This window comes from Cavia porcellus, unplaced genomic scaffold (genome assembly GCF_034190915.1).
Source record: "Cavia porcellus strain 051 isolate PalLab524CR breed Dunkin Hartley unplaced genomic scaffold, mCavPor4.1 scaffold_1, whole genome shotgun sequence".
NCBI lineage: Eukaryota > Metazoa > Chordata > Mammalia > Rodentia > Caviidae > Cavia > Cavia porcellus.
In genome coordinates this window covers 183939025-183946046 of record NW_026947484.1, presented here as the reverse complement: position 1 = coordinate 183946046, position 7022 = coordinate 183939025, and the positions used below count along the sequence as shown (strand labels likewise).

General features: G+C 36.0%; 1 non-coding gene across 1 annotated transcript; it reads right to left on the bottom strand.

Moving 5' to 3' along the window:
* Positions 1–6395: 6395 nt before the first annotated feature.
* LOC111757091 (U6 spliceosomal RNA) lies at positions 6396–6502 on the bottom strand. Its single transcript, XR_002791476.1, has one exon. It is a non-coding gene; the product is annotated as a U6 spliceosomal RNA (small nuclear RNA).
* Between the last annotated feature and the right edge of the window lie 520 nt (positions 6503–7022).

Genomic DNA, 7022 nt, shown 5'->3' with positions numbered 1-7022 from the left:
CTCTCTGGTTTAAAGCAGGATTTTAATAAATATATATTATTCAATAATCTCTTTATTGGAATGAGTCATTTCTAGAGTTTCAAATTTAGATATTTTAGTAGAGTCAGTCAAGGATGTCTTGAAATAACTACCAACTTTTGACTATAAATTTTGTTGTCTGTTTTATATTAAGAAGACGAGACTACATTTGAATTATAACAAGCAATTTCCAGGAACAGTAGGCTATAGTAAGCACTCAGCAACATATTGAGAAAAAAATCCTAGCAGAGGACATGGACCTTGGGGAACTTTCAAGTCACATAATACCTAAGAGACAAATTCTTATGACTGTCTCTAGAAAAAGAATGATTTGAGGCTATGACTGTAACTCACTAGTAAGGCATTTACCTAAAAGGCATGAAGTCCTAGGACCCAGAATGTAAAAAAAAAGAAAGAAAGAAAGAAATAATAAAGAAGAAGGAAGAAAAGAATAAAGATAGGAAGGAAAGAAATCAGGAAGAAAGGAAAGAGAAAGGGAGGAAAATAAATGAGAAAGGAAGGAATGAAGAGAGAGAAAGAAAGAAAGCAAAAGGAAGTGTCTGCTTGTCTATATTTATAGCTAATGTGTAAGTATCTGCCTTTAGCAATTACAGTTGTTTCTCTTATGGGAATTAATACAAGACAAATACCTAGTTGCTTGCAAATGCCTGAACATGCTTTCCTATATAATGATTTTTTAAGTGTGACTATCTTGAACCAGGCATGATAGCACATTCCTGAAATCCCAATACTTAGGAGGCTGAGGCAGGAGAATTGCCATGAGTTTAAGGCCAGCCTGGGCTTCATAGTCATTTCAAAGTCATCTTGGACCATGTAGTGGGACTATGTCTCAAAAGTAAATTCCTATTCTGTACAGTCGACATCACTGGTATCACTGTTGATACTGTGTGGCTGTACAATCTCAAAACTCCTCATCCTTCATGTCTTTAGTCAGCCATGTTATTGATCTCTGTATGGGAAAAAACAATTGGCTTTTGTGCTGTGTCCTCTTTTGATCAGAAGTGGTCACTGAAGATAAAATTTGCAGACACATCCAATTGAAAGAGATATAAAGTCTCTGAAAGGTTTTCTAAGCCTGAAAACAAAAAAATTTAAAATTGTTATTTATAATATTTTATGATTAATCTTGATACAGTAAAATATATCATAATTATTAATCTCTCATTCTTAATAATTCAAATAAGTGCTTTGGTTTTGGTTTTGTAGAGACTGAAATGAGAGCCCACAGATGCTAGGCAATTGCTCTACCACTGAACTATATTGCCCAACACTCACATTGTTAAATAATAAAATAATAGCAACATATTATAAATGATTAATTTTATTTTGCTTTTTCTTTTTTTTAAATTTTATTTAAGGAGAAAAAGAAAAAAAGCAGAAAAATGGTACACGTTACACAGAATTTCAGAAAAAAAAATAAACAGTAGGAAATCACTAGTTAATGGATTACATATTGTCACCTTACAAATATTTGTTCAAGTTACAAAATTAAAGCATATAAAGTGGACATCCCAACAGTGAGACTGCAAACAGTTCTGTTCAATGATCCAACAAAACTCAGTAATATCATTGTCTATCGTATACACTTAAATATACATGCAGTTATATCGTTTAGAGAACTTTCTTTTCCTCTCTTTTGTACAATGACTATTACACATTTTGGGTTTTATTACTGCCACAATTCTTGTTACTTTTTGGAAGAGAGTAAAACCAAATGTGACATAACAGAACAGAGTCAGTCAAATCAAAAGGGTGGACATAATAGATAATGTCAAAACATAATACAAGGTGATCAACAGTGGTTACCATAATGCCTCCTGTTATCTCAAATAGAATTGGCTATATCATCAGTTATAATAAAATTGAACAAAACAGTAAAGAACAAAACCAACGCATTGGAGACATTACAGGGTCTTCAAAAGTAGATAATAGTCAACCAGAATGGGCATGATAATGAATCCCACTATCTTCACAGCTGTTGCCTAAACTTTTGAACCTGGTACTATCAAGCAAAACAGAATAGAGGAACATCAGTCAAAACAAGATGGTAAGAGCAATACAGGGCTTCAAATCAAGTTAATGGAAAATCAAAGTGGGTTACTATAATATATCCTGCTATTTTTTTATTTATTTTTCCCTTAATTAAAAGGATAAAAATAAAAAAGTAAATAATAAAATGGAGATTGAGATAAAAGAGGGCATAACAACAAAACAGCGCAGATCAAAACATAATCCTTTAAGCAAAATCGTGTTTCACCACAAGAGAATCCCAACATAAAAGTAGTTACCATATTGTCTCTTTCCTTGAAATCTCTGAGTATAACTTCATATACTGTAGCATCAAATATATCAAAACAATGTAAAACCATTCAAGAGAGTGCAAGTATTACAGGGTATTTAGAATCAGCTAACAGAAAATGAACAATGGTTTCTGTATAATCTCCTTGTCTATAAAAGTTTTTGTTTATATTATCACATATAATAAAACCCAATAAGATACAACATGTTAAGACTTATGGAGACAGAAGAACAAAAGCTTGATGGGACTTCAAAACAAGATGATATTAAATCAGCATTACCTATTATGATTTTGTTTTCTCCAAAATAGCTGTTCCTATCATCCAATCTTCTCTGCCTCATTTCTGTTGAGCTCTTTTTCTGTCATTAGTTGTCACTTTGTCTTCTTCATTTTGTTTTCTGCTCCATTCATTGTGGCCTCTCTGCCAGTATTTCTGGATTCTTCGTATTTTTCTTTTTTAAAATATCCTGCAGTATTCTCTGTAGAGTTGAATTGGTGGTTGCATATTCCCCTGGTTCCTCTTTATCCTGGAAGCAACTTGTTTTTTTTATCAATTTCCAGGGATAGTTGTGCAGGACATATCAATCTTGGCTGGAGGTTATTATCTTTCAAAGCTTGAATTATTTCCCCCCACGCTCTTCGTGATTTGATGGTTTGTGCCGAGAAGTCTGCTGTATTTCTGATGGGTGTTCCCTTGTAAGTGATCTGTTTCTTGTCTCTAATGGCTTTTAGTATTCTGTTCTTATATTGGATTTCTGGAATTTTGATTATTATATCCCTGGGTGTAGCTCTGTTTGGGTTGTAGGTGGCTGGGGTCCTGTATGCTTCATACATCTGAGTATCTTTACCTTTTGCTAAATTAGGAAAATTTTCCTGGATTATTTCTATGAGTAGCTTTTGTAGTTCATTTGTTTGTGTCCCTACCTCTTCTTTTATGTTCTTAATTCTTAAGTTATAGATCCTCTTATCATCTTCTAGTCTTTGTATTATTGCTGTTTGTTTCTTTGTTATTTTTAAGAAGTTTTTCATTTCATGCTCCCATATTACAAATCTGCCCTCCAGTTCAGATAATTTATCCTTAGTTTCTTTTAAGCTGTTATGCCAATTTTCAGTAGAGTTTTTTAGTTTCTTGGTAATCTCTTGAAACTGCTTCACGTATTCTATGTTTTCTCTATTTTCTCCATCAAACAATTCTCCCCTTTTTTTCTGTTCTTCCATTCTACCATCTGTTTTTTCTTGGGTGATGCTTAGCATTTCTCTAACTATTCTGCTTATGTCTTGCTTCAGGTGATTAATAACTTCATTCCTGAACTCATCTATGAGGCTCTGGAGATAGCGCTTTATGTCTATTGGTGCCATGTCTGCTATTGCCTGTTTTTCAGGATTGGGGCCCGAGAAGCCTTTCTTGTTGCTCCCTCTTCCCATATTCTTTGTTCCTTATAAGGGTGTATAGGAGGCCCAGCTTCCTTCCCTGTCGGCCACAGTCTGTTTGAATTGTGCTGTCTAGGTGTTCCCACCCACCGAAGTGCACCAGGGAGTTACAGACCAGGCAGCCTATGCAGAGCCCGCCCCTCCAGGTCAACCTACCAAAGGCTTCACTGCTAGGGTGCACCTCCAGGCACTGGGACCTGGGTTGTGCTAGCCTACTGGGTCTCAGCCAACAGTGTCACGTAGGCTAGACACTGCTCACCAATCCCACTTGAGAGGGGGATATGTGACTGAAGTCACTACAGCGCCCTGTTCTGGCAAGTCTGCCCGGTCCCAGAATGTCCTCTGTTGGAGCCTCCTAGACCGTGGAAGAGTCCCAGTTTCCCTCACTCACCGCAGGTCGATTCACACCTCCCCGCCCATCCTGCTCTCAACTCTGTTCACCGATTCCCGTTCTCAGGGCTTTCGCGGGTCTCTCTCCCTGCCAAGCTGATTCAGACGCAGTGCCAGTGGCAGGAAATCCAAATCGTGGCTTCCAATGGCGCAGGCTCCAGCTTTCACCCTGAGGCTTTATCTGTTCCTGTTATAGCACCAGGATTGCATTCCCAGCAGGTTTCTCTCAGCCCAGTTCATGCATGGGTCATCAGCGTATATCTCCTCTTGCTTAGGATTCCTCATTCCGCATCATTCCTGGATTCTAAGTTGGGTCTCTCAGAGACCTCCGTAGCTGCTACTATCTGTCTAGTATGTTTTCCCGGAAGTCCATTGCGATGCTTGAGGTTGTCCGAGGATCCTTTTCAGCCCTCAGTATGAAGTCACAGAAAGTAGAGGTGTGTTCAGCTCCAGGCTCTCAACACTGAACTCCTATTTTGCTTTTTCCCTACTTAATGCATACATGTAATGGGAAGAATTTGAACTTTGGATACAATGAGACTGTTTTACATTTTGAATCATTCACCAATTAGATTTGTAACTATGACCAATTAATATTATCTCTATACTATAATATTTATCAAATGAAAACTACAGATTACAAAAAGTAACTTGGAAAGAACCTAAAGGGAAAGGGAATTTTTGCTTATTTGTAAATTCTCTGTAGTTTCTTTAGCAAGAACCTACTATATTCTTTCGAGTTCTTCCTCTGCCTAGTTGGGACATGTACCTCTCATCAAGTCTCTTCTAAAACTGCTTTGACTTTACATATTAGTTTATATTGAAGAACTTCATAAGAAAATACTCTGTTGTTATAACATGTGCTGATCAATTATCAAGAATATGTTCAGCAGATTACTTCACTGTCCTCTTGGGGACCCATAAAAGAAACATTCCTCTGGTTTCCTTTCCAAAAATATATTCACCCTAAACAACTGAGAGGGTTTTTATCTTACTGTGTGAGTTAATCATAACCATAAATTGACCAAATTGAGTCGTGAATAGGTGACTGGATCATGGAGGTGCAGCATTCAACAGGGAATTAAACCACTGATAGTGATACGTGAAATATGTTGCTGAGAGGCAGTGCAGTTAGAGGAGAGAGGTTCCTGGAAGGGAGTATCCCTGTCTTTGAAGAGTGTACCTCTGGATGGCCCATTTCCTATGCCTCCTAGCACCCATTAAGTGAGCTTTTTTGCTCCATCACATCCTTCCACCATGATGTTTCTGCCATGGAGTCACCAAAGATGGACCTCTGATTGGGCCAGCACCAGTTGGCACCATGACTATAGATTATAGTTCAATTTAGGCACTCAGAATCAAATTAATGTCTATCTTTAGCAAATATGTGTAAATTTCTGGAACATTCTCTGAGTAATAACTTCCAAGCCTTAAGATTCATCTATTAAACACAACCTGTATACTACATATGTTATTTTCCAATTATACAACCAAAAAATTAAATAAGTAAATATCTTCTAAAAACTGTATAATTTATTTAGGGGGTTATTTGATTATAGTGATTGAAGTGATATAGTGATTATAGTGATTATAGTGATTGAAAAATAAGCTAAATGTTTAAATTTTTTTGCAGTATAGATACATTATCATTAATCTTGCTGAAATTAGGTACACTCGTTCTGAATACATTATTGCTGCCAGTACTGCTTTATAAATCAGCTCTGAAGTCCTCTTTTTGAGTATCTCTTAATGGCTGCCTTGATAGAATCAATTCAAAAATTTCTGGCAATTTCTGTGAAATAAAAACTTTGTTCTGTGTCCTCATCTAGGCTATTCTCTGGATCTGGCCGACTTCTGACTCTTCCCTATAGTCAAAGTAACCATGTAAAGGGAACGTTCTTAACCAGTCCAGCACAGTCAGGCAGCCATGACAGCACAACTAACACTTAGGAAAAAGGACTGCTTCAGAAAGTATTAAGAACAAGGGGTGTGTTCAAAGTTAGGACGAGTATTTCAAGGGCAGCTAATGACACAGTGTCTTTTACTATAATAAATATTTATATTTTAACACACATTGTATTTTTCTATCATACTTCAAATATATACATAAAGTTATATGTTTTAATAGAAGGTATGTATATAAATAGTTTCCCATACTCCACTACAAGATAATACTATATGTGTTTGTGTAATACGATGAGTGAAATTGAAATGAAAAAACTCATTTTAATCTTTTTTTAATATGGAATGCTTCACGAATTTGCATATTATCTTTGTGCAGGGGCCATGCTAATCTTCTCTGTACTATTCCAATTTTAGTATATGTGCTGCCAAAGCAAGCACTCATTTTAATCTTATGTGTATTTTTCTCTTTAATCCTAAATTTGCTATTGCACAAGTAGGAGTTAATGAAACCACTTTTTAGTTGTGGAAGCGCAATCACCTTGATAATTAATTTAAATAATTGTTACATTCATGATTATTAATTATTCACAGGGCTGTTCTCTTTGCAAACTGTGTTTATTAATTTCAGATATTAATTCTTCCCTGCACAGATATTCACCCTAGACATTGTTAAATCTAAACAAACCAAATCAGTTTAATTTGCTCATGTACATGTGCTGGAAGAAGATCAATTTCATCTATCAATTTCCAAACAACATCTAGACAGAATTTTCATACTGCTCAGTCCAAACAAACCTTCATACAATAACTTGAAAATCACTGTTTCATAAAAGCAACCAACACCTTAATCCTGGAGAGTGAAAAAAGTTCAGTCTTAATTTATTATGAATTCATACATTTGCTAGACAGGTGCAGGCAGGACCACATGTATGAGAGTTTATTTGGAGAATGCATTTGG